We start from the raw sequence: 10,888 nt of genomic DNA on the forward strand, positions 1-10,888 counted from the left end.
AAAAGCCCACATGATATAAAAAAAAAAGGGTAGAGGGGAAGAATGTGCTCCACTTTGGAAGTTAAATAGTCAAAGAATTTATTGTAGTCAGAGGAGTTAGGGGAGAGATAGACAGCATAAAATTCTTAGTTAGAGAGTGACTATTGAGTCTAAGCCAGATGGTGGAAAACTTCGAAGATTCAAGAGCGTGACCACGAGAGCTAGTTAAGTCGTTGTGCACATACACGCAACATCTAGCTTTGGAACAAAAATGAGAATAGAAAAAGTAGGAGGGAACAGAAAAGGGGCTACTGTCACTTTCTTCAGACAACTGTTTTTTATTAGGGAGGAAAAGAAAATGAGGTTTAGTAGAGGATAGGTAGTGTTCTACAGATTAGAAATTAGATGGAAGACTGCGAATGTTGCAGAAGTTAATGAACAAAAAGTTAAGGGAGGTGTCAAGACGTCACCAATAAAAGAGCAGTCCGACCTGGTGACATTTCTGGTCCCATCCCTAGATGGGACTCTGAGGCTGGATTTGGAGTTACCATTTTATAGTTTAGAATTTTAAGTGACGTGTGTGTGTGGTAGGTGCATGTAATTTTGAGCAAGAAGATGGGAGGCTGTGACTGCCCCCTTGAGTTGTAAAACACAAAATGAAATATTCAAAGAGACCACAACTAACTTTAATGGAAGGTTCACAGCATTCCCTGATGTTAAGCATTTCTGTTGAATGGAGCTTAACTTTGTTTGGTTAGCAGGCCGACTGTAGATTCTGTAGGTCCACATAAAGTTATTAAGTTTATTGTTTTTATCCAGCCGAGCGGTTTCACTGGTAGTTTTAGTGTTTTTAAACAACCCAGGTGTACAAGGAAAACTCAGAATATAAACGTTAGTATATTATGTACAAATTTACAAGTGCTGTCCACACGCAACGTACAAGTACATTCGGAAAACGTGCTTTAAACTCAGGAAAATGTTTGTAATGTCACTGAGTTCACAGAGTCACTAAGTTCCCGCAGCACACAGTTCAGACGCACACGCACTTGACGCACCCTGCACTTCCCAGTCGCTGACTATCTTCTCTCTGCCTGCCTTCGCCGGCGCCCACCGCGCCCAGCCTCCAAGATGCTGACACAATGGCGTCGGTCATGTGACGAGGGAAATCTCCACTGGGTGTATTGTGTCGTGCATTACATTTATATCTCACTGGTAGTGATACCTATATAAAATGCATCCTACCTATGGAGATTATATTAATTTGTTTATTTATCTGAGTCAATTATGAATGCAACAAAGTACTAGTTAGTTTTATGAAATAGAGAACCACCTGCAACCCCTATTTAAGGAAAAGGCGAGGTCAGCATTCACACATGTTGCACCACATTACGAAAGATTGCATCAGATTTCTATAATGATTAATATACTTATGTACAATGGTCCTTATGTACAATGGCGGTTACACTGAACTACTGTTATTAGGCCTTGCTGGAAGTAAATTATCGTTTTGGTAGGTGTCTACTGGTCAGCCACAACCTGGTTACATGCTAAATATTTCACCCTCTGATCACTCATGTTGGCATGATGTGAGGCAAGAAACTAACAACTTATGGGTCTTCCATGCCAAAAGTAACTTTGCTAAATATAAAATTATTTATATGGTTCCTAATCATCCAAAACGAAGGTCCAAAACAGCCAAGCAAATAGTCCAAATTAGCCTAAACAATTGTCAACCTAGTAAATGATCTGAATCAGCCAACTAAAGTCTGAATCTGATCCAAATCAGCCGCTGTCCAAATAAGCCTGCATCTGTGCCTAACACTACAGTGAAAAGAAAACACATGATACTCAGCTCGCAAATCCAATACTTTCCTGTTATCAAAATAATCTATTATAACTCGTTTGGGAAAAGCTGTAGGTCTAAATTGCTCTGTTGCATTCTAGGTGCAAATTGGTATGGTAGCTCTCCTTCAGCAAGTGCTATAATATGTATCTAAATATTACCTGTATCACTGTGAGCATTTCTTCATCCGAGAAGCTGGATCGCCAGTGCGTTTGATGTGTTGCTCCTCACTTGACATGTCCCTGGTTTTTACTACAAACTATTGCACTTCTCAGGTCGGCATACTTCTTATCGCTGAGGCACTACGTCTACATGTACTGTATTTGTTTGTATCTCCACACTGCTATATTATTGGCTAACACTCTGCAAAGGTGTGATGATTGCCTTCTTCTGATAGGCCAAATGGCCGCCAGCTATGTCCTATTCCTCGATAGCAGGATGGAATGGACCGAGGTCATGGTCGCATAATCATGAGCTACGAGTATCCAGGCGGTACTTTGAAAATACACCTTAGTGGTGACTGAAGCACACAATAGAAAGGCTTTTAAGATTTTAGCGGCAGAAGGCTACAATATTTTGAGAATCTGGCAACAGTACATCTTGGCATTACTATAGGCTCTGCTCACCTGCATATACTTTATATATATATATATATATATATATATATATATATATATATATATATATATATATATATATATATATTGTTATGGCCCGTCCGTAACATACTCCACTACCATCACCTCCTCCGCTTGCTACCTCGTTCGCCACCTCTCCACCTCCCCCTCCACGTCACCGTCTCATGAACCCTCTACGTCACCGTCTCATGAAGTCTCGCTACTGTCCCGAAGTTGGATTCACGCGGCCCCATTCGACTCAAGCGGAAGTGTTAAACAAGCTCCCTGATTTCTGGAAGTCAGTCGAGGTCAAGGCCTCAACCAGTGAACACAACGCCTCTTGGACTACCGTGGGATCAACCATCACCCAGCACTTCACCACTGCGACACCTCATAAGTATCACTTCCCTCGTCCGTTTTTTCCACATTGCCTCCATATAGGATCAGTATTATTGTTAGGTATTAAGTTGGGTTTTTTATTGTTGTATTTATTTCTGTGTTATATGTATATGTGTATGTCAGTTTCATGTGTTTCATGTTATATCTATTTGTGTATGTCGGTTACATTGTTACTGGGTTATTAAATAGCTTCTTAAGTGCATTTGCTCACCAGTTGAACCTGCAGTTGTTGTTTTTTTTATTGTTATTGTTCACCGGCTTCCCGATGCCAATCTTACCCATTTAACCGGTGAATGTAACAATTGGCGACCGTGACAGGACAATTATAATCCTTGTTCTGTGTTCCATTTTTCCAGTTACTTTTTTTTCTGTGATTACATTATTTTCTTATGTGTTTCTGTGGTGTTGTGACTTTGATGTGTTTTTTTTCTATGACTTACTCTGCGTGTGGTTTAAAATTAACCTTTGTGTGATCAGGTGGCTCCCTTTGGGTTAAAAGTGCTTCGTGACTTTCATTGGTATCGCATAGCAGTGGTAGAGAAGGAAACCAGGTAGAAAGGCGTGTTCACCGATAGCATTTATCTCTGTTTTTTTGCACATAGACAGGTGTGTAATAAGAGTAATCCAAGTGTTGAGATCATCATATGTTCATGCGAACCCTCAATCCCCTCATTCGCGGATCAGACTAATCCGCCTCCTTATCAATAACAAGTCTCAGTACAATTCACTCTCAAGTCTCGTAACTAGAGTAATCCGGATCCTTTAAATGCCGTAATTCTCTAGTTTACCCCCCTCATTAGTGATGGTACTCATAAGTGTTTACTTAAGTATAATCTAGGTAATTTCCAAGGTTGGCTTTATTATCACTGCCAAGTTCCTCACTTAAGTAATTCACTTATCATTTTTGTTGTTGTTGTTTGCTTAACATCTATTTAATATGGTTTGCGCTCAGTTTAACGTTGAAGATTTTTGTGCTGACCCTTCTCTGAAACAACTTAAAGGTACTAATATAAAAAAGGACCAATGGAAAGCCATCGCTAAACATTTTTATGTTCCCATCACGTCTCAGATGATTAAAGAGGTCGTTAAGAATGTAGTTGTTGAACATCTAGTGCAAGAAGGTCAGTTGCTAGGAAATGCCATAGAAGAGTTAACTCCCATGTCAGCCTCTACGAGGACTATAATACACAGTCCCCAGGAAGAACAGGATAAGAGTAGGATAAGTCAGTGGGAAATTGAGAAGCTTAGACTAGAATACCGGATGCATGAAAACAAATGCAACTACAGGCAGAAAAAGAAGCGAAAGAAATGCAACTACAGGCAGAAAAGAAGAAACAAATGCAACTACAGGCAGAAAAAAGAGAGAGAAAAAGACAAATGCAACTACAGGCAGAAAGAGAATTACAGGAAAGACAAATGCAACTACAGGCAGAAAAGAAGAGAGAGAATTTCAGTTACAACTTAAAAGGCAGGAGAAAGAGTTAGAAATTCAGGAGTTAACCCTACGAAATGACGCTAAGTTTAGAGGGAAGAAATAGATATAAAGAAAAAGTTAGCAAGCTTTAATCCTGCTACAGCTGCTCCGCTAGTTCCCCCTTTTGATGAATCTGATGTTGACGGGTCATTTCGCGCTTTTGAGAGCATTGCTAATAGGAATAAATGGCCCAAGGATCAGTGGGTGTCTCTCCTTGTCCCTAAGCTAGTAGGAAAAGCTTATAGGGTATACAACGGCCTTAGTGATGAGGTAGAATATGAAGAGATCAAAGGTAACATTCTAGACGCCTACTCTATCACTTCTGATGGATACAGACAACAGTTCCGAAAGTATGTGAAACCAGACTCTCACACCTATGTTGAATTTGCTAGTGAGAAACTAAGACAATTTAAGAAATGGTTAGCCGCCCTTAACATTACCACCTTTTCGGAGTTGCTCAATCTAATGGTCCTGGAAGAATGGAAGAACAAGTTACCCTTTAATATTCTGAGGCATGTGGAAGAACGGGAGAGAGTGATCTTATGTCTGCCGCTAAAGTGGCTGATGCCTTTGCTTTGTTGATGGGATCCCTGGGTAGTAGAGGTCGTGGTTCACTATCTAATGTTAGGTCCTCCTTTGGGGAAGGTTTTGGGGCGCGGTGGTAAGCCGACCGGATTCTCGCCAAATGCATATAATTCCCCTGGTGTACATACTGTAAGAAACCAGGTCACACGATCCAGAAATGTAGACACCCAAATTGCAAGGCCTCTCAACGTCAACTTTCTTTTGTGGCCCCTAAACCTAACACATTTGAGAACAAGAAACCAGTGGCCCTAGCTAACCCTGTCAACTCTCCTCTAGAACTTTATGACTCGTACATGTATCAAGGTAAAGTGTCCCTGACTGATGGTAAAGACAAGGCAATAAATGTCAAGGTTCTGCGTGATACAGGTGCTGCCCAATCCATCTTAAGGGAAGATGTCATCCCTAACATCAAACAGGCTTTCACTGGGGAGAAGGTGATCCTTACAGGTCTCGAATCACAGCTCTCCTATCCCTTGGCTAAAATTAGCTTACAGTGCCCTTTCATTTCAGGAGAGGTTGAGGTAGCCATTAAACCTGGTGAACTGCCAGTACCGGGGGTACATCTTGTACTGGGTAATGATCTTGCGGGTAACTTGGCTGTTCCAAACTTAATTGTTCTTGATTCTCCCTTAACAGAAAGTCCCACTAAGACCCTGGACGAAACATCCCTCACTTCTTCCCAGTGTGTGCAGTCACCAGGTCTCAGTCCAAGTCCCCTGCCCTTTCACCACCTCCTCCACCAATGATTGCCTCTACTGACAACTTGTACAATAACATCATTTCAAAGGAGAATTTGATTAATGCTCAGGAACAGGATCTCACTTTGGCTAAGATCAGACATGTTGCCAGTGAGACAAAGGATATGTCTAAATTGCCTTGTTTTTATTATCAGGAAGGAGTCCTGATGCGTGCCTACAGACCTCCTGAACTGAAACAACTAGACACCTGGTCAGAAACACATCAAGTTGTCATCCCTTGTCTGTAAGACCAGCCATTATAGAACTAGCTCATGATGGATTGTCAGGTCATCTAGGCATCCAAAAAACCTACAAGAAGGCTCTTCAACATTTTTTTGGCCAGGAATGAAAAAGGATGTGTCACACTATGTAAAAACATGTCATATATGTCAAATTGTGGGTAAGCCTAACGAACGCCTTGTGCCAGCTCCTCTGACGCCTATTCCAGTTCAGACGGAGCCCTTCGAAAAGATCGTTCTAGACTGCGTAGGGCCCTTACCCAAAACCAAACGAGGGAATCAGTATTTGTTAACCCTCATGGATCCCACTACCAGGTACCCTGAAGCATTCCCTCTTAAGAACATCACATCAAAGACCATTGTAAAACATCTAATACATTTTTTCACCTCGGTAGGAATTCCAAAACAAATTCAGTCTGACAAGGGTAGCAATTTCACTAGCAATTTTTCCAACAGATAGTGAATGAGCTAAACATCGACCATGTAACCTCCTCGGCTTACCACCCCAATCCCAAGGCTGTCTGGAGCGGTTTCACCAAACATTAAAATCCATGATGAAGAAGTATTGCTTGGAGCATCAAGGAGATTGGGATGAAAGTATCTCTTTCCTTCTCTTCGCTTTAAGAGAATCTCCTCAAGATTCTTTAGGTTACTCCCCTTTTGAATTACTCTATGGTAGAAAGATGAGGGGGCCTCTCAAAATATTAAAGGATCAATGGTTTACTCAAAATACTCCTTCAAGCCCCAGTGTGTCTGACTACATCAGTAACCTTAAGAATAAAATCAGTGAAGTCAGATGTTTTGCTAAATCAAACTTCCTCAAATCTCAAACTAAAATGCATCAAAATTCTCTCCCCAAATCTGTCATGAGAAGTTTCAAACCAGGAGACAAGGTATTACTTTTTCTCTCCACTCCAGGCAATGCTCTTCACAGTAAGTTCATGGGATCTTATGTTGTGGCTCAAAAACTAAGTCCATTAAACTATGTGGTCCACACTCATATTAAAATAATGAAATCTTACCACTCCAGAGAACCAGAGGACGACTTGTCTCGCACTGTACCTGTATGTCTGGTAGGGAAGGAGTCTGGTCCTGGGCCCCCCCGAGGAAGAGTCCGACATCGAATTCCTCTTCTCATCACCTAAAGGACGCCCCTCAAACAGCGAAATCATGTCCAACTTTGATGAGGTTCTTTTTCCTTAACACCTTCACAACAGTCTGATCTTAAAAAGTTATTGCTAGACTTTTCAGAAATCACAGGTGACCTTTCAGGACTTTGTACTACTATCCAACATGATATAACATTAATATTTAATGACATCAAACCTATAAGACAACCAGCCTATTGCATTTCACCCATTAAAAGAGACTTGATGAAAAAAAGAGGTATTTACTGTCATCACCTTGCAGAGCCTATTATGCTTTTCAACAGCTGTTACCTCGATTTTCTCGATTGTCTCGGTAACGAAGTGTTGGATCACTATTATACTTTGCCACAGTATATTTCACACCAAGTGCTAATTTTTCACTGCACAGTACATTACCAGAAGTGTATGAGTAAGCTGCATACTCTTGACAACTGAGAGAAATTTCCGATATCTGGAGAACTATTATACTTTGCCACAGTATATTTCACACCAAGTGCTAATTTTTCACTGCACAGTGCATTACCAGAAGTGTATGAGTAAGCTGCATACTCTTGACAACTGAGAGAAATTTCCGATATCCGGAGAAGGCATTCGGACAGTCACTACTACGTCACACCCTAGCCCCACCTAACTCTCTTCCCCTGTATGTTCCCTCCTCTCTATCACTCGTTATCCACTTCCTCAACAAAACCTATCCTATCTCTCTCTCTCTCTCTCTCTCTGTATGTATATGAGTTTTTTTTTTACCTGTTTCTGTTGGGCATGTAATAAGAATTAAGCCATTCTAGTTTGACAAGTGCGAACTGTATAAAAGTTGTTTATTTTTGTTTATTGATATAGCACTAATTCAATCAATCAATCACGTGGGGCATATGACAGGGCACGTTGCCTCGCCTACTCTATGGTGAGTCTCCATGCAGGCTCCCTTCCTATGCCAAGTAACTCCCAGCAAGAGGCATCAACTTGCCGCAGCCATGTGTTCTGTGGACGTCCCATTGGCCTCCTTCATGCTGGGTTATCCCTTTCGGAGACAACCCAACATGCAGGACTGGCTTCTAGGTGACATGCCACATGCCCATATGATTGCAGCTGGCATTGATGGACTCTGCTGGTAATTGGCCTTGAATCGGTCTTACAGAACAATAGCTGATTAGACACAAAGTCATACCAATGGTACCCTATGATCCTGCAAAGACATCTAGTACCAAAAACATTAATTTGCCTCTTCAGATCGGTGTTCAGCGTCCATGTCTCACAACCATAGAGTAAGATAGGGACTTGAAGATCTGAATCTTCATCCATCTGCACAGGTGCTGCAACGCCAAATAATTGTGTTGAGCGAGTCCATAACGCCGTGGGCCAGGTCAATCTGCCGTACAACTTCATGGATCAACCCACCATCGTTACACACTATACTACCAAGGTATGTGAAGTTTTTTGCGATTTCAATGTTCTTGCCACACACATGGAGGGACTGTATTGTTTCATCTGGGAAGCCTCCAAACACCTGAACATTGGTCTTGGGTCAGGATACCTGGAGTCCCAAGGGCTTCACCTCCTCGTGCAGTGCTTTTAGAGCCATTACCAGAAACTCCAGTGATTCAGCAAAAATTACTGCATCGTCGGCAAAAACAAGATCTGTAATCTCAGTATTGCTGACAAATGCTCCACAATGACTTTGGTCTACAACTCTGCCTAGTACCCAGCCCATGCAAGCGCTAAAAAGTGATGGAGTAAGCACGTATCCCTGCCTCACTCCTGTATTCACAGGAAAGAAGCTGGACATGCCCCCTCCATACTTCACAGCACTTACAGTCAAGGAATAGAGACCAGTTAATAAACCAATAATCATTGCAGGAATCCCACGGAGATGCAGAATATAGAAGAGTGTGTCGATGCACTGAATCAAATGCCTTCTTGAGATCGACATAGGCTGCAAACATCCCTTGTCAAAACTCACATTGGCACTCCATCAGTATGTGAAGCGCTAGGATCTGGTCAGTTATTGACTTACCGGATATGAAACCACACTGTTCAGGTCTCTGGTGTTTCAGCAAGTGACTACGGATACGCATCAACAGCAAATGGGCAAGCACCTTGCCTGGTACGCTGTGCAGTGTTATATTGTGATAGTTGATGCAGTCTTGACGGTCCCTTTTCCCCTTCCAGATAGGGATGGCCAAACTCTTTTTCCAGTCAGGGGGAATGGTACCTGAATGCTATACGGCAGTCAAGACAGCATGCAACCCACGGATCATGGTCTCTCCCCCACTTTTGAGGAGCTCCATACTGATGTTACAGATGCCAGTTACCTTTCCACCCCTCAACTTTGCCACAGCCTCTTTGACTTCATCAATTGACCCATTGACAAAACTGCAACCTCGCAGTTTTGTCAATGGGTGTATCAGCATCCAGCTGTCTGCTTGGAGGATCCACCGTGAACAGCTGCTCAAAGTACTCAGTCCAACGAGCCATCTGCCCATTTGCATCAGATACGAGGTGACCAATTGCTGTTCAGATAGCACTCACCTGAGATGTAGACTTGGAATGGAGGTGCTTCAGGGCTCGACAGGCAGGTCTGAGGTCATTTGCATATAAATGATACTCTACTTCCTCAGTGAGACCCTTGATATATCTCTCCTTGTCTATCCTTAGAAGAGCTCTAGTCCTACTTAACAGAGCCCTGTACTGGTTGCAGTTCCCAGCAAGTCTGGCAGCATGACTCTCCTCAATACTGTCCAGCGTCTCTACTAAGGCAAAACCACTCTGTGACCTTGGATGCTCCCCAGTGCATTCCTTGGTAGCCTTATGAGTCTCATGTTTAAAGGTATCCCATAGCTCTACCAGGTCCTCAAGGATGTCGAGCACTCCAAACCGATTGGAGACTGTCACTACATACTCCTGGGCACATGTCAAATCCTTCAGTTTCTCAAAATGAAACACATTGTGGTCACATCTTGGAGGCTTTCTGGACTTGACATGAAACTTGAGTGCAGCAACAACAAACTTGTGATCAGTTGCAAAGAACTTGACACTCTGAAAAACCCTGCAGTTCTGGAGGATCCTCCAAAGAGTACTAACAAAGATATGATCAATCTCCTTTGCTTTTTTTTATTTATTTTTAATTTTTTTTTTATGTTATGGCCTATAGCACCTGTAGGCATACTTGAAGAGTATATGTGGGAAGCGCTGATAAGCTTCCGCCCATTAGTGGCACAAGCATTTTTATTTAAAGTGGGACCCATATTAGGGGCCATATCACCCCCTAAGCACATCTTTGGTGTAACCACCTAGAGCCTGGGTATCATGTAGGTAACTTTGCACCACTCGGAAAATGGCATAGCTTCAAAGTGGTACGTAGTGGGATTTGAACCTAAGTGTGGATGTCTACCTGATCCCATGCTCACCACTTTCTCCACTATGCCATCGCCTCCCTTGGGCATTGCCTCCCTCAGGCATTGCTATATCAAGTTCAGCAGTGTTGTGCTGCTCTCTGATACCAAGAACCTGTAATTCTCAACCTTCTGGATCTTGCAAGATTCAGAAGAAAAGAGCTGTTGTCATTCCTGGTACAAGAGCCATAAGAAGCAATGAAAAGGTGTAGGGTGATCTCGACTAATACAGTGGTCAGCACGGATTATCTTTATTTCTTGGGGAACCGTAAGGTTTACATTTTATATTTTTGGATGTAATGAATGATATGATTGAAATGAAAAGTATTCATGTACGATGTGTGTACTTGTGAATTGTCAGTGTAGTAAGTAGTGAAATATAAGAAAGAGCTTGTGTGTACAGCGTATGAGTGAAAGAAGTAATTGTATTGCGTAGGAGGAATAGTATATAGAAAGAAAACGAGTCTGTAATAGT

The sequence above is a fragment of the Portunus trituberculatus genome, chromosome 15, assembly GCF_017591435.1.
Source record: "Portunus trituberculatus isolate SZX2019 chromosome 15, ASM1759143v1, whole genome shotgun sequence".
Lineage (NCBI taxonomy): Eukaryota > Metazoa > Arthropoda > Malacostraca > Decapoda > Portunidae > Portunus > Portunus trituberculatus.